The 22642-nt window shown below is 40.0% G+C and overlaps 1 long non-coding RNA gene across 1 annotated transcript; it reads right to left on the bottom strand.

The window, feature by feature from the left end:
* Positions 1–245: 245 nt before the first annotated feature.
* Positions 246–21889, bottom strand: LOC117244226. Its single transcript, XR_004496888.1, has 3 exons — positions 21765–21889; positions 21371–21453; positions 246–1807 (listed from the first exon to the last, which is right to left on the bottom strand). It is a non-coding gene; the product is annotated as an uncharacterized LOC117244226 (long non-coding RNA).
* Between the last annotated feature and the right edge of the window lie 753 nt (positions 21890–22642).

The following is a 22642-nucleotide window of genomic DNA, read 5'->3' as shown; positions in this document are numbered from 1 at the left end:
AATTCAATTATTTTCAGGACGTTAACTTTAAAAATGAGCTAGCTTGACTATATGCCGTAGAAAGCCCAAATACAATTCTAACCCAAATAGAAAAAAATCTGGGTCAATCAAAACAACATGGAGTGGGAAGAAATCTGTCATGCTGGCATCTGCCAGAACCTCAGGGTTTTAATGACTGATCTGAATGGCTCTGGATAAAGGGATTAGTTGATTATTTTATTATTAGTTGATTACAAGACCTTTTTAATATTATGAATATTCTAAAAGCAAAACAATCTAAACCCTTCATTTTGCTTTATTAATATAGACTAAAGTCTGGTAAAGACTGTGAGAACATTTGCAGGGCTGTCAAACCACACGGATTAACTTTGGGATGTGGGAGAAAGAAAAAACTAAGAGCTATTTTTAGATTACAAAGAAGATTATTCCAACCTTCCCTTTCTTCCCATTGTGCTGAGGAGAAGGAAATACAGTCAAGCCATATTCTGCATCAAACTCTTCATGTGAATTTCCAAGTTCAGTTAAGCAACGAGACTTTCCACAAAACCCCTCATTAACATTCCCTTTTTGGGGTGGCTGATGATAAGAAATCCAGAACTGGCTAGGGAAAAATCACTGCACCATGCAGCAGAGCTGAGATTGTTACCTGAGAAATACATTTGCTTTCTCTTTTTTGAGCAAATTATTTACAAGCGAAGAACTCATTTTACTTGTATTTTTCTGTGAAGCGGATAATATTCAATCACCTGCTGAGTTATAGTCTCAAAAACAGTAGGTCTTCATTATCCAGGGTGGTGAACTCAATTGTCTCATGCAAAGGAGCTGAACACCCATTGACTACAGCAAGCTCAGTCCAGACAATGCTGGAAAATGGTCTTTGTTTTACAAGAATTGAAAAGTGATTAAACACTTGACTATTATAATGCATTCATTTGAATCCCTGTCATGCTGCAGTCTCCCATTGCAAATACTTGTTTTGTCAATTATCTCAACCAGAATAACACAGGAACGGCTCAGATGTGGCATATGAGATTATCTTCTCTTATTTATTTTCAAAATGTTTTAAACTAGCTTACTCATTTTTCTCTAGAAATTGCAGGTAGAATGTGTTCTTAATAAACTTTCAACATTTATACTCATGTTTTCAGTCAATATTATTTCAGTTGGGGAACATCAAGATATGAATGCAGCTCACTGCTACAGAAAGAATATGACATTTTTCCTTCACATCTCTTACATCTCTCCCAATGAACCTTCATATTACCTGTGATGATGAATAATATATTAATTTAGGAAAAAAATAATATCTAAAATATTTAGATCCCTTATTATGCATCATGTGTCCAGTATTATACAAGGTGATGAATTAAATCTTGCATTTTGAGGTGTTATGATGGCTCCTGACAAGATAGGATGTCTAAGTTAAGATTTTGCCCTACTCTGTATTGGTCTACCTGAGAAACTTTGCATGCTTTGCTAAGCATCAGTCTTTGTTCGGTGCTAGCACCTTAGATATCAGTCCTAGGTTTTTCCACAATTGTTTAGATTATTCTTCAGAAGAACAATAGCATTAAGAACAAGAAGTTTCAGACATTGAAGTCCTCCAGAGTTGAAAGCGATTTCGCTTGTGTTCCCTGAACCCTGATGCTCATGGTTCCTTCCTTTCCAATGGCAACAGAAGCACTTCCTCTGAGCTGCACCCATCTGACATCTGAGACATCTGAGAGCTGAGAGCTTCTCTGTAGCCACAGAGGTACGGCTTGAACTTCTTTTCAGACATTTCTACATCATCTTCTATAGGCAGTGCCTGAGAAATGAAGCCCAGTACACATTTGAGTACAACTGTAGTAGTGGTTGAATAGTAAAAAAAAAAGGAAGAAAATACAATATTCCCATATATAAATGATATACAGTTATATAATACATATATGTATTGTATACATGTATACAAAACAAGCACCTCTATTTAATACTATAGATTAATTGTATATTAGATGGTGTATATAATATACTATAGACTATGTATTATATATTACAGTCATGGAATAAATTGTTACTACTATTTGGATAACTGTTCTGCAGAGATCCTGTCTGACCTGCAGAAACTTCAGAGTAGGGACACCATTTGCTGATCTGGTTGGAAGGGCACAGGTAAAATGAGCAGCTGGTCCTAGTGATTTTATTTGCAATGTCATGGGTAGCATTTGCCAGAAAATGTCAGAAGGAGATGCACAGCATTTCATCAGTGTGCTTTGCCTTAGGCCCCATCTATGGAAGTTATCACTTGTGTATATGCAGTTAATTTTTTGAAGGTTTGACAATTTGCAGTACCAGGGAGAAAACCATGTTAACACTGAGGCACTAGGATAGAAGAAAAATGACTGGCTGAAAGACAGCACTTTGCCTGGCAGTGCAGGGCCACAGTCAGTGGTTGTAACAGTCCCCAAACTACATTGGGAAGATTTTGTCAACACAGTGTTAAAGCAGTGTCTTCTGGGACAAAAGTGCTTTATTTAAGGAAACATAATAATCTCTTTTCTGTTAATAAGGAAGAATCAAGGACAACTAAATCAGAGCTCTGCTTTGAAAGAGAAAACTTCAGTCTGGAACCACCTAATAATGCATGAAATCAGTAATTAAGAGGACAAAGTTATTTAAACTTTATGTTAACCTTGGACAGGTAGAGCAAGTGGAAGGAGGGCACACAGATGTGCAGACACTGTCTTTGTTAAAAGCTAAAATCATTAATCTGTTTTTAGTTGGGTAGAAAATTTATTGGTGGTTTGGATATGTCTGTCCTGTTTTCAAGAGTTACTTGAATGCTTGGACACTTCCATCATTCTCAACATCAGAGACAGTGTCAGAGGCACCCTGAGCTGGCTGGTTAAGATGGAATTTTCTAAGTGGTTGTCACTGATGACTGGACTTAGGCTGAGTTGGAATTGCATGTAAACTGCTGCTATTTTGACCTTCTTTGAATACTGTTGTTTCCATAATTTTGTCTGGCCACTGCATACTGCTGGCTGCTGATTCTCAAAGGGGAACCACCAAACTTGCCAAGCACTGGGAATACATGTAAAGTTTTAATTGGATTCTCATTGAAGAGGAGGGGAATTATGCAATTAGGCATGGAAAGCATAAATGTAAGGCTGTTCCAGGTAGTCTACATGCAGAAACCAAAAAAAAAAGAAAAAAAGAAAAAAAAAAGGTAATTAACCCTTCAAGTGCTATATGAAGGGACACAAATTCCTGTAAGGGAGAAGAAGACACCCTTGTGATGAACAAGTCATTCACCTGACCCTCTCCATGTCATCCTGGAACAAAACAACCACCTCTTCTGAGAAACTATAAGCAATCAGTCCTTTTAAAACAGGAACATTTGATCCACAGCTGCACTGAGATAATATTAACTTTCATCTCACTTGTGTTACTGGAGGTCATGGACTTGTTGTGACATCAGTAGCCCTGGGCATATTGTCCCCACTGCTCCCCACAGAGAGCTCTGAAGGGAGAAGAAGGGAGGCTGCAGTCCAGTGGCAGAACCCACTGGCACAACAGCTGTAGGATGGAGGTGATCATGGAGAGAGTCATTCTGCCAGCACTCAGGCTTTTGAAATGTCTTTCTTCTCCAAATAAATAATAAAACAGTTGGAAAGTTTTGCCTGAAAACTCAGAGTGAGGGGAAAGTGAAAGAGAAGGATATCAGTGTGATAGGACTTGAAAGACTTTTTTTAGCTAAGAAATATTGTTTCCTTCTGGGACCCCAGAAGGTGCAGATACAGGAAAGCAGAGATATTTTTCTTCTAATTATGCAGGCACTGGGGATAATAGTAATTAGTTCATCTACTGCTGAAATGTAAAGTCTTCTGGCTGGAACTCAGGCACACTGACACACCTTGGAGGAGATTAACTATTGTTTTAATTCAAATCCCTACAGGGAAGACAGGTGGACAGAATATAATTACCAGGACACTGAGGATAACTATCTACCTCTGAAAAAGTGTATTATGGTCTATAATACACGTGAGCAGACAGGATTTTGTTTTTTCATCTCCAAGTTGGATGTAAATAAATTCATAAATTTCTCAAGTGTCCTGTATGTGTATGAAAAGGGCAATTTTTGGAATGAAGATTGAAATTTCAGAGACAGCTCTTGCTGTCATGTAAAGAAGTAATTGCTGTGACAGGGATCATCTTTTAATATCTCAAGACACCACACCTCAAAACTTGTTGTATAAATCTTTATCCCAGTTTTTTTTTTTTAAGGAATCTATACTGGATTGTTTTATTCATGCCTCCTCCATTAGTACAAAACTGAGTTTTGTTATACCTAAATCATTCCTAGTAAATTTAGCACAGGGTTCCAGCCTGGTTTTCACAGCTGAAAAACTTAATTTGTTCTGATTTATTATTGAAACAGCTCTCCTCCTGTGACAGAGAGTTTGATAAAACCAGAATAAAAAAAAGGGCAAGCAAGATGAGCTTATCAGTCACAATTATGGTTTGTCAGATCATACTGATGTTTGCAATATGTGTGATAGCAGTTCTTCAGGATGGTGAGCGTGAAGTGAAAAGGTTCATGGTGCCCACTTTGGTGTGGCACAATTGTAGGAAGTGAGAAACAGCCTAAATGCAAACATTTATCCTAAACATCAAAACCTAACAAGGACATATATTTAGCAAACTTCCCCAGATTCTCAAACTTCTGTTTTACATTACTGGGAATGGCGCACACACAATGAAAAGCATTGTCTACCTAAGAAAATATTATTTGACTTCAAAATTACTCAGAAAACCATGTACCTAAAGGCACACACACAAGTGTTTTGGACAATGAAAAAAGGGTGACTGTGACATCCATGAAAGAAATAGACAAGTGGAGCTGGATATGTAGGGCCTGGCAAATCAAACTATTCCAAAGTTGCTGAAACAGGACCCCACAAATCTACAGACTGCTCAGTAAAGGATCCAGTTAACACAGACTCAGTCTCATCTGTGGATGAGAACAACAGAGCTCTCTGAAATCCAGTGGAAATTTTGTTATTGTGAGTTCAACATTAAACTTCTTTATGGAAATAGGAAATGCTTAAGACTGACAGATGATTTATGACAGAATAGATGGAAAATTGGACCTGGATTTGAAAGGCATCCATTCATTGTTACTTAGCTTATATACACTTGCCTCTTTTAAGGAAGACAGTATACAGTTTTTCAGTAGTCCAAGGGTGAAGGTGTATACGTGCAGAATAGCTGAGAGGACTCTAAATAGACAAAGAAACTTAGAAATTGACATCTCTTAGTGGACAGCAGAAACTGTTAATTCAGTATACTGTGAAACACTCCAATTTTCACAATCTTATTTTTTAAAAAGTAAAGGTTTTCTATTTCAGAGATTAAAAGAAAAAATAACACTGGTCAAATGATCTGGAGAAAAAAATTCCCTGTTCTGCCATAAAAGTTACTGTAATGAGACTGTCTCCCACAGGATACACAGCAAACCTGCACAGCATGTGCACCTGGTGCTGAATGATGAAAAGGGGTTTATTTTAAAGTTTAAAATTTCCTTATGAGAAAGTTTTATCTAAAATTTTAAAAGTGGGCAAAAAAATTTTCATGTCTGTGCTGATCCTTGCATAGGTCCTCATTCCATGTGGCATTTAAGCTCATCTTTAGCTGTTCAGCTAGATAAGGACTGCAGGTTTTGTGTTCTTTGTAAATATCATATTATATGCATGAGCTTACTTTTTGTGATTCATATTCCCTGTAAAATAAATTACAAACCTTCAGATGGGACTTAGTGTGGATTTCAGAGATAAATGTGTATACATTTTTATAGACTTGGTTTGTATATATCTCTGCATAAATATATTTATTTTATTATTATACCCTATCATTTGTCGTCCATAAAAAATTCAAGTCAAACCCAAGATTTTGGTTTTGTACAGAAATCTTTGATCACAAGTGATACTACATGTGCTCTGACTGATGAAATGCATGACAGAAGTAATCCTCTTTGGGAAGAAAGGATCTAACTTCACAGTCTCTCTACTGCACATTAAAGGATAGGACATGAAGTTATTTTCTTCCAAAGCCTAAGAACTCTTTTTCATGAGTTATCTTTCCTTTTTTTTTTTAGTCAAGGCTTTTCTGTTTCTAACTGGGAAATTATCCTTGGTTTGCGGAATAAAATGAAAGCACAATCTTTATAAAGTATTGTAGTGGAGTTAATGAAAAGCCCCTCTCAAGTTATTTTTACCCCTTCTGGAATTATGGCATGAACTAATTTTGCTTCCCATCCTTGACCAAAGGTCATCACCTTTCAATCTTAAGGGAAAACCAGTAAATTGCACTTAAATTCACCACTGACGAGGTGCAGTGATGTGGAGCCAAATGTATGTACCCTGTAGGTCACACTGCAGCTGTGCACTATGCTCCATTCAGCCATTCTGGGTCAGGTGGAATGACCCAGAGGAACAGCTGTGTATCTGAAAGTCACAGTTCCTCCTTTGCTCCCTTTGCTTCTGCAGTTCTTCATCCTCGTGTCTGTGGGAGAAGGGATCACTGCTTGCTCTGCTGTCTTACCAAAGCTCATTCCTCCTCACTGGTGTGCAATTTAGGGCAGGGGTTTTGGAGCAAATGGTAATGTGACCCTGCTTGTTTATCCAGTGCTGATTGCCAGGTGCCAAGGGTCCTGCTCTCACAGATGGGGTCTGCTCCAGGACCTAACTCATCATTCATAGACATACAGAGAGAAGAAATCAGCCTGTTGCTCTCATCTTGCTGGCACCCCTGATCCCAGCAGGCAGGAAAAGAAAGGTGAGTGGAGGTGCTCACTCCAGGGAAGGTCTCTAAAACACATTGTGTGTCTGTAAAGCACATCAGCAAGGATGTAGATTAAAGATGAGCTGTAATTTCAAACCTCTAAAAGCTATGTACTTAGCTTAATCTTGTGGGAAGGTCACGGGTTGGAACCCTCACAATCAACAGCCAATGCTGTTTAACAATGTTCAATTACTCATCCCACCATTCTTGAAAAGGTGCATAAACCAGACTTTTCAACAAGCAGCCAATTCACCTCCCTCCCAGCTGGCTGTAACAGAATCCAGAGTATGACCCTTCAGGCAGGAGGTCAACATGCTCTGTTTACAACTTGATGTCCCTTCAATGCACCTTCCTGGCAGATAATTATATTTTTCACAGTCCATTAAAGTATGTGTATGTTTTTGAGAGGGAGGGGTGCCAATGGTAGGTAGTCACTGAGAACAGTAGGGGAGGCAGGAAATAAAATGTTAAGACTCCAGTGCTGGATGTAGACAAGGGAGACACTGAAGGTGTCAGAGTGATGTGGCTCAGGGCAAGTGTGAGCGGTCACAATCAAACATGGCAGAGAGAAGATGGGCAGCCCAGCTCCTTGTTGATGACTATGTTTGAAGAGTGGGAACCAAAGCAGGGACAAAGGTACAGCATCATCACAGGAGAAAGTCCTGCACAATCTTAACAGGATAAGTGCACCTCAGGGAATCCGGGTTACTGCAGCACAAGTGAGGGGAGAAGCTGACTGTGATAAGGTGAAAGGTTGAAAATGTTTGGACAAAAGCACTGTTTCCCACAGGGTGAGAAAGGTACAAAAGTGAACAGATAGAATAAGAAAGATCCAGATTCTATGTGGATATACAGATTAAAGGAGAGAGCTGAGTTAAAGATGAAATAGAAAGGAAAAACTTGACTCAATTTCCTCAACATCTACTAGTGCATGAACCCAAGGTGTGACATATAATGAACACTTTAATTTAGAGAGGGGGGAGAGCTGAAGTGAATGACATCCCCAGATCTGGGAGAGGTACACTGCTGCAGCTGGATGGGGCTTTCACAAGCTAGAGGCCAGCCCTGGTGCTATTATTCTAAGCAAAGTCTTCTAATCCAGAAGAAAACGAATCTTTCTCTAAGTTCAATGGAAGCAGGTTAAGGCCATGTGTGGAAGGATAAAAACTTAATGTATGACTTGATAGTCACAATCACCTGTAGTAAGAGGAAAATATAGGACTAGTCTCATATGTAGTGTTTCACAGCCAGCTGCTGCAAGCACAAATGCATGCATGAAATGCTGAGCTGGGGACAGTCCAGGTGACAAATGATATGGCTTGTGTGCCATATCAGTGCCATAACAAAAAAGGAACTAGTGAGATGTGTTTAAAACTAAAATCTAAGTCCCTACCTACTTAGGATCAACCAAGCTTTTCCCAGTCATTAACAGCCAGAAGTTTTGCATGTTTCTGCATTGCACTGCTTTCTCAGTGCAATAAGCCTAAGGTCATCAATCTGCAAAAACGTGTACTCCCCCTGGAAAGATAAATCTTGCTTAGGAAGGAAAGAGTGCTGTAAAGTCATAGGAGAAATTCTCATCTAAAAAATGTCCTGTGCTCTGAATTTAGTCAGGACACCAGCAAAGAGGAATGAATCAAGTATACAGTGTATGAAGCACCAGCTCAACTGCCAAGTGTAAAACCATGAGTAATGTCCTATCTGTTATCAGCTGATTCACTCAGAGAATTTTCAATGTGTTTTAAACCCAAGATAACTGTCCCAGCCAGTAGAGCAATGGCATTTCTCCTGATGACCTAAGATTTGGTTTGATAAGTTCTTCCATCACATAAAGCAACTGTGAAAGGAAAACCAGACCTGAACAGAGATTCATGAAAAAGCAAAATTTAGTGTCAATATTGCAATCTTGCTCCTTATGCTCAAAATAGAATGTATAAATTGATGGCAATTTCTTTAACTATAAAATACTTTTTAACAGCAGCTTGTGTCAGACTTCTTCAACTTCAGTTGGAAGGTCAGACTTCTAATATTTTGGAGTCTATCACTTAGACATCTTATCCAGCGTTTTGATAGGAGAGCAAGGTTCTCTGCTAAAGGAAAGAAAGATAATTTATCCAATAAGTCTTAGCAGCAGCAAAGATAGCTTCATGGCACTTGATTTATGTTCCTGTGAGGCAGGGGTACTGGGCTAGGCTGGGAGTTTGGGTGGTTGTCTGTATGCATTTGTCTCAACTAAGAAGCTAACTCCACCTCAGTGAAAATGGCTCTGTGCATGATTTAAATTTTTAGTGCTTTAGTGCGCAGGAGACATCCAGGCTGAAGGGATCCAGCTCTCACTGGTGTGGCTGAGGAGTCTCTTTAAGGTGGGTGCCAGAGCAGTCCCCAGACCTTTGGGTAGATGCTGCACATTTGGTTAATTGGTTAATTGGTTAATGCAGATCTACTGGAAAACAGCATTGAGGCCCGGATAGGGTGGCCTGGGTTTGGCAGGCAAGGAGCAGAGGAGGGAGAAATGCCCCTTGATTATAGGGCTGCATCACAAACAGATTTCTGTAACAAACAACCTCTGAGTTCACCCATTGCCTCCCTGTTCCTACAGCATATTTTGCTTGGCCTGTGCACAGAGTCTGGAATTGACATCAGACAGGGTTTGCACATAGAGAAGAGGCACCAGGGAAATACATTATAAATGGGAATGCAGAGGAGAAGAGCAAGAGAATTTGATGTTTATGCCTCCAGGCAGGGACAATTGATAATTTTGATGAGTAGTTGTAACCAGACAGCAAAACTAAGCTGTGATCGGTAATTTGATGGTATGGTAGAATGTTTTGGTGATAGAGGAGAGTTGGTGCCTGCAATCAATCATTCCATAAACAGAGACACGTCTGGAAACTGATCAGGACTTTTTGCAGATAGTCAGAGATTTAACCAAAGACAAGGAAGAATCCTTGACTCATTCGGTGTGATTAAATGCAGGTTCATGTATTATCTGCTACAAAGAATATCTGTGACTGTGAAAGATCATTGCTGGTGAGGCACACAAAATGTCAGCTGCTGCTTTTAGGGAATTGAGCAAGATCTATTGCCTGGTGATAATTAACTATCCATCAATAAATGATAAGTGCTCCAGGAAATCAACACAAGAAAGAAGTTGTTCAAAGGGGAAAAGTAAGTCATTAGAAGGAGCAAGCGTACTGGAACATCTACAGGAAATAGATAGCACATCAAAAAGCACAGATCTGATACACATGAAGGAGGTGGAGGGTTGGTAGGAAGACGTCAGAGTTGTAAGCATCTGGCTGGAGGCTGAAAAATGAGAAAGTGATGAAAAGAAAACTTCAAAATAGGCCAGGCTCATTGCACTGCACTGATGGAACTTGACACAGATTCTGTCCCTGTTGCACTAGGCTGACTGTCAGCAGAAATCTAAAGATAACATCTGCCAGCAGAGAGAAAAACCCCCAGCATCTGAGTTTTCTGCATAGACCAATCAGCTCCGTAGTGCGAACCTCAAACCCTGCTTGTGGGGCTTCTCCAGGTAGGCAGGAGCATTTACTTGCAGATGCCCTCCAAGTCTGATAGCACTAAATCTCCACTAGTCATGGGGAAACTCAGTGTTTTAGTGGGCTATCCTCTGTCCTGAAGCATAAGGCTTACTCCATCACCTTTGTTCTCTTTGTGAATGCGCTTACACAAGTTTGAAATAACCTTCAGTGTCTTCTTTTATTCTACATTCTTCTGTACCTTTGATGAGCATCTTTCAGCACTAGACAATACAGTGAGTTACATTAGGTGACAAGATGGTGAGAAAGGTGAATAAACTTCCAAGTTTAACCTAACACGAAGCTGTGGGGAGGACAGTGCCCACAATGATTACTCTGTCTTGGTGCCGCTGGGTTTAGATTACAGGAACTGAGTTTTAGGCCCTCAGTTCCACAGTGGCAAAGCTGTTTGCAGGTGGAGATGAACTTCCAAATTGTGACAGCAAAGACATGAGAGAAGGAGAGAGTGCCTAAAGTGTCATTTTTGAATAAACCTTCTTCTACCAGAAGAAGGAAAGGTCAGGTGCAGGATTTCTAATTTTTGCAGTTATTTCCGGACCCTTTTTATGCTGCAGCCATTAGAGGTAAGAGGAAGCCAGGAGGAAGTCATTATAAGTACAGGAATCATGATCCTGATGTTTGTTAATAATATTTTTCTGGCTGTGGGGAGGATGAAAGAATGGCTGAAAACAGACACATGGTCTGCCTGGTCAAAGGAGCTGTTTGTTCAGGTCACCAAGTTCCTTCTCTTTGCTGTCCAGCTTACCAGAGTTTTCCAGCTTGCCCTTGTGCCATGATGATCACATAAGGGACATGTGGGAACCTGAATTATTGATGCAAACAAAGACCTTAAAGAGAAATTAGATCAATCTTCAGAGATTCAGGGTTTAATAATCCTGCTGCCTGTGGCGTGACTCTATGGGAGCACTTAGATTTTTGAAGACAATACCTAGTTGGAGGTTTTGAGATGAGTCTGGGCTACTTGGGAGTAGCAAAGGCAGAAAACAGCTCTCTATTATATTGTTGTAAGGACAGCAGAGCAACAAGTGGCAGAGGTTGCAAACATAGAAAGAGGAAAGAAGAGGGAAATAGGAATCTATGTGATGGTGATTTATTACCACTGCAACCCATCAGCAGAACCAGAGTTCTGATAATAGGATGTGTGTTATTTCTGGGCCAGCCATGCAGATTTTATTGTCGGAAATCACTGTGCTTCCTGGCTTTGGTGTAACTCTGAACTCAAGAGTCAAAGGCCCAAGGAAGGCTAGGACTTAAGAAAAACCCCTTAATGCAAGGGTTTGCTGTGAGTGACAGCCTAGGGCTTCCCTGGGGCTGGGCTGAATGAAGTCTTCCCCAGGGCTGGGCTGAATGAAGTCTTCCCCGGGGCTGGGCTGAATGAAGTCTTCCCACCCGTGTTACCCAGCAGCTGACTCGCTGGTTGCCCAGCTGGAGTTGCATTTGCAGACCTCTCAGGCCGGCTTTGCTGGTGCTGCAGCGAGCTGGTGGCACCACTGTGCTGAGAACACCCAGCCCAGGGTCTGCCACCAGTACCCCTGGGCAGTTTTGCTGCCCTCAAGCCTTGCTCCTTGACAGGTCATTTCTTTGGAGTGGATTTGACAAGACTAACAATATTGCCAAACCTCATTCCTGACTTTCCTTCTACCCTCTGCCTGTGCAAGGCAGCCTCATCCACTGGTCCTTGCATGGCTGCCTGGCTGCTGGAGCTCTCAGGGAATTTCCAAGGCAAAATCCCACCCTGGATGCTGTCAACCAAAGAAGGTTAAAGGCAGCAGATCTCAGTATAGAAATGGCCGTCACCTCCTGCTTATATCATGGTAATACAGGGTCTTCTGAGAGGTTTATTTGTTACCAGGTTTTAACCATGCTAGGTGAAGGCATTGTGAAGTTATTTTTTATTCTCTGTACGAAGTGCCAGCTTATTTCATCTTACACGTGTCAATGAGAGATCAGCCTGAATTAAGTTTGTTTTAGCTGCTAAATCACATTTTTCAATTGTTTAAATAGTTCAGACAGAATTTGCACAGTAACATTTTCGCTTTTTATAGCTGTCAAGAAGTAATACAAATAATTACCACCTTCCCTGGTGGGTTTTATCTGATTAAAGTGACATGTCTGCTTATGCAAGATATTTGAATAGAGACATTCAATAAAGTCAGTAACATTTAATTTCCCCCCTCCTCCTCTTTTTTTTTTTTCTTTTTTAAGCTACATTTCATATTTATATAAAAATCTTGTTTTATGGTTTGGGATATTTTTCTTAAAAGACTTTACATAATGAAGCAATTTGGCAGCATATTTTATGTGCTTGTAATGAAATATTTCCTCACACTATAGCAAGGTGCTAATGTATCTTGCTCATGCTAAGGAATACAACATCTGTCTGAACTGACTGCTGTGGAAATACCACTGGAGTAAGGAGAGAGCCAAGGTGGAAGCCAGAATTTTCCCCAGATTGCAACTGGGAACTGATTGAAGGAAGGAGAAATTAATTGGAGGCTGCCTGTGGTGTCAAGGGCTTGATGAACTTGCGTAGAAAAAGGCTTTTGTAGCATGTTTTGCTGGTACAAAATTCCCTAGGACTATATATCCTTGAATGCAACTTTCCACTCCTTCATCCATTACCTGGCTTCATACACAGAAACATTTCTTGCAAAAGGCTCAGTGCCTGGGTGAGCTTTCAGTGTTGGGCTCATTGGCACATAGGAACTAAAATTGAGGTGTTTAGATTCCAGTCACAGTTTAAAGTCCTTTAGGTGGTGGATTTTCACGTTTTGTGGTGTAGAATTTGCACCACACTCCTGTATTAAACAGCAATTCAAACATCTCTCCTAATTAGTCTCTGAGGCACGTGTTCTTTAGGTGGTCAGATCAGGTTGCCAGGGTGGTATTTTTGACTACAAGATATCTCTTGTGTTATGAACACCAGGAAGGAAAATTGAGGTTTTTAGAGTTCCAAGCAATATACAATAGCTATGAGACCCATTCTTTCTGTTAGTCCTAGCTGGTATTTTTACACATGCTTTTGCAAGCACTGGCTAATGTATCTTGTCTTGGACAAAAAGGCAGATGGTAGACTTGCTGCTTGCCCCAGGGAGCCTTGAGTCTCAAATTCCCTTACAGAGGGAGGCTGTGGCAAGGGGAGACACACCAGGAAAAGCCTGTCTGCAGGGCTGCAGGAGCCAAGGCCACCCCTCTCTGTGCACTGGGGAGATGCTCACAGGGCTGGTGCTGCTGGTGCTGCTGGTGCTGCTGGTGCTGCTGGTGCTGCTGGTGCTGCTGGTGCTGGGATTCCCTGGAGCTCCCTCTCCCATGGCAGGGGCCTGGGGGGCATTTCATCTGTCCCTCTTTTTTAAGCTGATGTAAAATACTGCCTAGCTCTCATCTTTTCTATCCTGCTATTAAAATACCCACCAAGTCCCCAGCTCCTTTTGTGCATTGGCTCCTCTTATTTTATGGTTTAGGTTTAGATGTGACATTTCCCTTGGTTTTGAGAGACTGCTGAAGGTATTTTGCTCTATTTTAGAGCTGTCAGTGGGCTGCATTTAGATTTCTGTGTAGATTACATGAGACGAGTGAGGCTGAATGGTTTATAGTTTCTTTCCTCCCTAGTGCTGCCCTGTGCTCTGAGTCCTATGAGCCAACACATTGATATTTTGCCCATAAAAATGATGCTATCAAATGCAGCTTCCTATATTACTTATATTACTCTATTGTTACTAATGTTCATTGATTTCTACTAAAAATCCTTCCCAACTACTAAAGTACTATATGGAAAGACAAAAACATACAATGAAAAATGGCATTTATTTTTATTAATACTGCATTTCCTTGAATCTGATCACCGAGGCCAGCTTAAGCTGTTTCAGAATATATTTAGAAAAGGACCACTCAAAGGGAGTTTAGGTATGATTCAATCCTACTTTAAGAACCCTTTTCCTGTCAGCATAATATGAAGTGGACTTGGCTTCAATGAGAACCTTCCCCATCTCTTGCAGAGACTCAGGACACTGAGGACAGGGCAAACATAGATTTATTTACCATGGATTTTAACCCACTACATCAAAATAGTCCTCATTGCCCTAATAATTCTGCCCAACTGAAGAGAGATTCCAGGAGGGCTTCAGTGCAGCACTATAATAAGCAACTGCAGAATCGTTTATCATTCCTGATGGCAAAGATTAAAAAACTCACCATTTATTTCAAATAGATAAGTATGACACCTTAACAATTCTGTCTTTTCCTTACTGCAGACATTTCCATTTCAAGCCCTGACAATATTAAGGAAGAGATTTATTGGAGTTCATCACACAGCCTGAATCCTTTGGAGTCAAGGTATTTATAACGATGTAAAAGTGACAGTGTCAACAGTGATTTAAATCATTTAGTCTCTATGATAAACACTATGTTGCCCTAAAATTTAAGGGATGCACTGAGAACATAAGTCACTCAGAATAAAAACCAAAGTCAGTGGCAAATGATTTGGGTTTGCAAAACCCATCGTGACACAAAATGAAAGATTGAATGAGAGAGGCTAACAATGAAGTCATAATATCCATGAGGTAAATTCTCATGATATTTCATAAGCCCACGAGATAAAGACAGATATCCTGTGTGAATGCAGTACCTTCCTTTATACCTGAAGAAGTCAGTACTGCATTTGTCAGCAAAAAGCTAGAGTAGAACAATATAAAGTACACACAAGATGTTTGATGCTTGCCTGACAGCAACTGCTCTGATCATCATTTTGCATAATGAAAGTTTGATGTAGATCAACTCTTGATCAATGTTAGATGTACCCTGGGATAAATTAAAAATCAAGATATGGAGATGGGAAAAAAAGAAAAATCAGACTTCCACCCTAAACTTTGGTATTTTTTATCAAGGTAGGAAGAAATACAAGGGAATGCAGGAGATGCTGTCTCACTCAAGGTGGCTGAAAGAGAATAAGAGAATTGATCTAAGAGTGAACAGGGAAATTAGCAATGATGCAACAAAAGAAATGCTGTGATCTCAGGAACTCTGGGGACAGATCTAAACTCAGAAGTCCTCTCCTGAGGTTTAAAGAGAGGAGTTGCTGGGCAAACAAAGCAGTTAGGTCTCCAGTTCGGCACACAAGGTACAATCAGGTCCTTCTGTCCATCAGAAGATGGGAGAGCAGGGGAAGAACAGGGAAGTGAAGAAGTATCTTCAGCAGCTAGAGAGCTCTAACGGCCAAGCTATGCTATAATCAGTCTGTCCAGTATGTTTTCCTATTTCCCTGGACTTAATTCCTCAAATTTCCCTCTTTCTAGCTAAACTTGTCACTGTCAACACTGTCCAAACAAATCATGGTGCTCCTCAGCGTGAATCTCATCTACTCAAAACACACACTGCCAAAATTGTTCTGTGTACAAAGCACTCATCAAGGAAATTCTGGTTTCTAAGTTGTAATTTTTAGGATGTGTTGATGTTAATTTCTGTTCACTTTTCAAAGAGGGTCAAAAATTATTCATGAACTAAGAAGCTGTGGGAAATTTTCTTACTGTGAGGCTTGTCAAAAAATTTCTTTTCTCTTATATGATCCTTCCAAGTTCAAGCTCGAAGTGCCTTTCTTTTCAGCAAATTAGGAATTAAACTGAGTTCACCTTGGAAAGTTAATTTTCCATCAACTTTTTGCACAGCTGCCTAAAGTGTGAAGGAACATGCCCTTCAGCAATTTTTATTTTCCAGCCAGTCTGTTGTGGTTCTGAAAAAAATCCCCAAAAAACCCCAAAACCAACCAACCAGCCAAAAAAACAAACACCTCCCCCACCAAAAAACCCACAAACCAACAAAAAACCCCACCAAAACCACCCCCCCCCAAAAAAAAAAACCACAAAAAAACCCACCAAGAAAATCAAACCATCTCAGGAGAGATACAAAAGGTATTTGGAAATGTACTAATAGCATGGAGCTAGATGTTGTAAGAATAAGTAGCCTTTTTTCCTCAACTTTTTAGAATCAAAAGGAACACTTCAAAACAATCTAAAATTGTTGGTTGAATTTGGCATGAAGTCAGTATGGACAGGAGCAATATAAGAGCAAGAAATGGCTGTAGGAAGCCATCCTCAGTGCGTTTTCATTACTCTGCAGTAGATATATGAGTGCTTGTGTAAGCCTGCAGTGCACTTCCTCTGTCTAAAGGATGTTTGCTCACAGTCTGGCTGCAGGAGCCCCATCCTGCCCTGCAGGGATCACTGAGTCAGCTGCAGAGGCCAGGCTGAGCAGCTATGTAGGTGAATATGAGTCAGCTCCTGTGGCTAAATGCAGGAACTTTCTTCATCCCCCCCAAAATACATCAAAACACAATCCACTTTTAGGTTGTATGTATTGGCAGGGTTGAATTGTTTGGAAAACACAGTAGCAATGGCTCCACTCAGGAGAACTGTCCTCAGAATGTTACAGAGGAGTATTTTTGTTTTGTATGGCCATAAACAGGAAATACGACCTCAGCTTTCAGGGCGTAGTCCAGAAAATACTTACCCTATGGTCAATAAATAAATATATCTATATATTTACATATAATATATGATGCCATGGAAGTGAGGGTTTGGGAGTCAATGATCTTTAAGGACCCTTCTAACCCTTAAAATTCTATGAGTCCATGGTTCTATATAATCTTCAATAGAGAGGAAAAGTTCCCTTTAATGAGACTGTCTGCCACAGTGAATAATATAAATATGATGTAGAGGCTTTTACAAACCAAAAATCACAGCTTTTGTCAAATTTCTATAACTATTAAGGAACTATTTTAGTTATTAAAAAATTACTCACTGCCTTGAGCAACATTTGTTAGAAAGCAATGTAAGAAGTTTTGCATTTGTTTTTAAAAAACAGTGAACTGTTATATTTCAATGTATCTCATTGAAATGTTATGATTTTAATATTTAAAATATTGGTTCAAATGTTTGATGGAAGGTTTGCAAGACACAGAATGAAAATTCAGCAGTCAGCAAAAGCTCTGGAGGAGACAGCAGCGGAGGACTAAACTGGGCCTAACTCTTGAGCTTTGCTGCCCTGTTTGTGCCCATCACTGGTACCCAAGAAGAGCAACCAAGATGCAGCAAGAAGGAAAAACTGTGATGGGAAGCACTATCAGTTCCCAGTGCTTTTGTCCCCCAGCCAGTGGACTGAAAGACATCTCAGTGAGTGGTCAGTGTCCTGGTGTAGCCTGAAAACTCTCAGTCATTTACAGATCTCACAGAAGAGATTCACTTGCTGACACAGTCTGCAGCACCTCTATCCTGCTCCTGTTCACACCATGATTGAGAAACAGGTTTTTTCATGCTCCTTTATATGTGCCACTCTTTACATTTGTGTAACAAGTGAGAGCAGAGCCTGTCATCCCACGGGTAAATGGAATCCTCTGAATTACTTCTAGCTCCTGCTTTCAAGTAGGAAACACAAAGAAATACCTTTCCTTTCCAAGATATTGTATGCCATGGAAAACGTGCAAAGAGGAGTAAAAATGTTAAATAAGACAATTAAAAGCTTTCTTTTACCCAGTGAGAAATGACAGACTCCCATTTACATCCTGTATGATGTTGCTCTATGAGTTTCTATGTGTTTGGAGCAAAGATGGCTGCGTTTCTCATCTACAATTCCCTACTAGGCTGCTTTGCCTTTTTGCTTTTGCATTGCTTCCTTGAGACAATTCCTGCCTTTTGCTGCTGTTGATGCTTCAGAGCCCAGAGATTGGACCTCTGGTTTTGTTTGATGGTGCTGGTTTGAGGGGGCAGCAGTGGAACAGCCTGAGCAGGAGTGTCACTGCTTTGCAGGGGTGCCTGCGTGGGGCTGCTCAGCAGCTGGGGTCAGCAGCACAGGCTGCTGGGACAAACCTGCCTTTGCACCTCCTCCTGGCCAGTGTAACTATTTATTTGGATTGACTCTTGAATGGCAGACAGTCAAAGCAGATTCAAGCATTTTGCACAGTGGGACCACCCCTTTCTCTTTCTCCTTTGTGATTTCGAAGGGGAGCTTCACAGCTGAAGTTAGGCTCTGAAAGAAATTCTCAGGCCACCAAGGGTTGCAGTGGGAACTGGATGCTTATGGGCTCTGCAATGGAGACCTCTGAGCTATGTGCCTCTCTCTAAATACTATCTCTGTTTAAAAATCTGGCTCATGCAGCTTTATTTTTCAGGGCAGATGGAGAAGGACAGAAAAGAGATTACTTTTAGACCTAGCTTATCCTGAGGTGATAGCTCTCTGAAATGTCAGCACTATTGATATATTGATATAATTAAATACGTCTACTGAAATGTCACGGCCGCTGCCCAGCGATCTGATGGACAGCTCCGGCTGGGGGATGCTCTTAAACAGCACAGACAAATTGCTGGGATGCTGTGGTCTCCACTCATGTCCCCTTGGTTCACAGGTGATGGAAAGCTACTGAAGGCAAGGAGGGTGAGTGAGTCTTACATAAATGATTAGTCTTGGTCTCTAATTGTTCTAATTGTCTCTAATATGGAGTGGTTTCACATGAACTTTCCCCACAACTCCTAATTTTTGTTACATTCTACTGTCTACACTTGTTTTTTTGCCCTGATTAAGCAATGCTCATGGGTTCCTTTCAGCAAATGGCTGACAAATGACACTCTTGTCCTTGTCTCATTGTTTTAACTTGGATTTTATTTATTTAGTGAAGATATAGAAACCTGCTCACTGACACTCAAAAAAATCTCTTACTCTTTAAAGATGATAATAGGATTTCTTCCTTAACTTGAATTACACCTTGCATTGCTGCTCTGCCATGGGGAAGGCTGACATAAACTGGCCCAAGATTTCTAATAAGAATGTCCTACCAAATACCAGAAAGTACACAAACCTCAATATTAATTTTGGGAAAAGTAGGTCATGAATCTCTCCTCTGGACATGCTGCAGATTTATCTTAAAAGGAAAAAATGGGAGGGAAAAAAATGGACAGAAAAAGAACCCTTAGCTCTTACCCTGGCAAGAAATGTTCCAGGAAATTAAAATCTTATAACTGCTGCTGCTTGTCAAAGACCTCATGAAAAAGAAATGGAAGACAGTCACCAAAAGAAACTTGAGATGAGTTGTGGAACCCCCTTCTCATTTTATTTTTCCTTTCCTCTTCAAGGGAATTGCTTTCACCAAGCAGTGGAAAATATTAGGGCACATGCAGACAGCATTCTCCTGGAATTTGTGACAAACTGCTGCTAAGCAGTGTTAGATTCCACTATTATGTGCAAGAACTGGTTTTGGAGATAGTTTCTAATATTGCAGGCCAATATTGTAAAAAAAGAATGAGCCATTTCAGCTGTCAGTCTCATTAATTATTACACTTTCTAGTATTACTATTATTTGTTGAGGCTATCTCATTTTTTTTCCTAAGCTTTTATTTTTTAGAAATGTAACCTCTTGCCCAGACCCACAAACCTCAGGATGAAACATGTGCAGATTTTTTTTCCCTCAAAAGCAGTATACTATTTAAGTTTTGATCTCCTGTAGTTCTGGGTGAAATATTCCATCTTTCATTTAAGAAAACCCAAAGGTGGAAGTGGAGTTCCTCCCTACTTCCACTGTATGGCAGTGATTCTTAGGGGCTTCCCAGCCAAAATAAATGACCTTTTGTGACAGACATCATCAAACATGTAACAAGACACTGTGTCTACCATGAAGTAATGTTAACTATATTTCACAAATAAGGAAATGAGACAGAAATATTAAAGCCTAAAACTCCTCAGATGCATTGGAATCACTGGGAGCATTGTGGCTTATTGCTTGAATAAAGCAACATAACCTCTGTCACACAGGAAGTCTTTGGCAAAGAACTGAACAGAGATATTGCAGAACGTGTGTTAGAGGTCAAGAGTCTAGCTTTCTTTCTGAGGAAGAAAAGATAAAGGGAAGTAAAAATTTCAGTCTGATACAGACAAGTAAGCAATTAGAAGCATGAAAATATACAGTTATTCTAGAAAGTTACTTGGCAAAGACTTTTTCTGCCAAGCTTTTGTGAGGCATCTGTCCAAGTAGGCAGGAAATTAATTTCTTATTTGTCTGGGAGTTTTTTAACCTGTCCTGGACCTTATAAGAGTCAGTGGTGCCATGGAAGAGCAGACTTGAAGAGTGATGGTAGGTGTGCTTCCAAGTCCATTCACAGGAGGGCTGAAGTTGGGAGGGACCTCCAAAACTCACCTGGTCCAACCACACTGCTCAAACACCTAGCTCCAGGTGCCCTGAACCATGTCCAGAGGAATTTTGAATATCTCCAAGGAGAGAGATTCCAGAGATTCTCTGGACAACCTGTTCCAGTGCTTGGTCAACCTTACAGGCAGAAAGTATTTCCTGATGTTCAGAGAGAGCCTCCTGTGTTTCATCTTGTGTCAATCACCTCTGGTCCTGTCACTGGGCACCACCAAAAATAGCCTGGTTCTTCCTCTTTGCACTGTTTCTTCTGCTATTTATATACTTGAGGACCAATAGATTAAATGTTTGCAAATATTCAATATGTGTATCTTTACACAAATATACAGCTGTTTGGAAAAGCCAAACAGAAAAGCCAGGCTTGCCCCCTTTTTTTTTCATTTGTTTGTTTTGGGTTTATTAAATTATTTTGGAGTGTTATCATTTATTTCAGTGGGAAAGAGGTTTTCTGGGCCAGTCTCCCGAAGCACTTCACTACAATTTTAGGTAAACAAATAGATTAATCTTTAAATGCTACATTCTGTTAAAAATCTGGTTACAGTCCTGTTGTATGAAGCACTCATACAAATATATTCCAGACTGAGAGCAGATTAGAACATGTAGTATGCAATGACATGCAAGTTATAGCGGAACATTTAAGACAGAAAATGCCTGTTTCTCAAACTTGAAGGAAAACAGACCCTTAAAAAATTATTCCATGGGATTATCCTGTGATCTGCCTCTCCTCTTTCAGTTTAATGTTCTCCTTTTAAATAGCTTTAGTAAATTTACATTTGATGAGTATCAGCTGTTCTGTTATTACCTTTAGCAGGATTTGATTATCTCCCACAACACTTTTCCAGTCCAGATGTTTTTTCTATTCCACAGTTAAAATGTCTTGGACGTCTGAAATAAAAATGGTATAAGAAACAGAAAACATACAAATAAAACACATCATCTCTGAAACTTTGAACTAGGGTTTATTTCACAGAGTTGATATTTTTGGTTTTTTTTTTTTAAATTTTTTTTTGTTGTTTTTTTTTTTGTTAGGTGATAAAGGGGAAATGAAATCTGAAATACCAAGGAAATCCTGCATGGAAGAAATGAAAAAAGACATTTTCTTGAACAATATATAATTACAGCTAGATCCAGTAAAACCAAATCCTGTTGCTATTCAGTGTGTGTGAGTACAGTGACAAATCCAAGACAGAACATACTTGGCCACTTGCTGTATCAGTATCACTCTGGTTAATGCCCACTGCTGCCTTTTCACACAATTATAACCACTGACCATGAAGCAGGGTCAAAATGAAGTCTGACTCCTCCTCTGAGCACAACATTTATCTCCTGTAAGAGACAAAGAGTAAAACACAAGTTTACTGCATGTGAGGCTCTGTTTTGATCTTTAGATCTTTAAAGCAAGAATACAGAACTAGCAAATTAACTTGAGGGCTTGTTTATTACAAACAGGTTGCATACCTTAACTCTTCCCAAAGGGTTGCCTAACTACAGATCCTAAAAAGACAGAGATACACACTCAGACACAGACACTTGAATAGACTACAACTTATAGCATAGTATAAAGAAAGGAATAGCCATAAAGCACAGCATGAATAAACCCTGTTTCATAATGACTGTGCCATTGACACATGGCTTATAGGTAAGCATAAATGGCCTTTACCTCTTTACCTCTTTTTTTTTTTTCCCCTTTGGCTTTTATTACTTTTTCTGCTGATGTTATAGGAACATAACTTTGAACCACTGGTCTGTAACATAAATTATTCTTCCCTTAGTTACTCCAGACACAAGGGGCAGACTGAAAGCCATCTGTTTTGGGAAGGGTGCAGAAGATGATCTAGAGAATATGAGGACAGTAATAGAAATAGGAACTACAGATGTGTTAAGTGAGTGGAAATGAAATTGATATGTCCAAAGAACCATAAGGAATAAAGATAAATACTTTTTTTTTTAATAATGGGCCAAAATCTAGATCACAGCCAGTGCTAGTGCCACAGGCTGTGGAAGGGAAAAGGAAACTCAGCACCTCCAACCTCCAACTTTCCTATCTAATCTTGATTTGTTCAGTGTTCATAGA

The sequence above is a fragment of the Parus major genome, chromosome 1, assembly GCF_001522545.3.
Source record: "Parus major isolate Abel chromosome 1, Parus_major1.1, whole genome shotgun sequence".
Lineage (NCBI taxonomy): Eukaryota > Metazoa > Chordata > Aves > Passeriformes > Paridae > Parus > Parus major.
The sequence above is the reverse complement of the archived record's forward strand: the minus strand, read 5'-3'. Positions and strand labels throughout refer to the sequence as shown.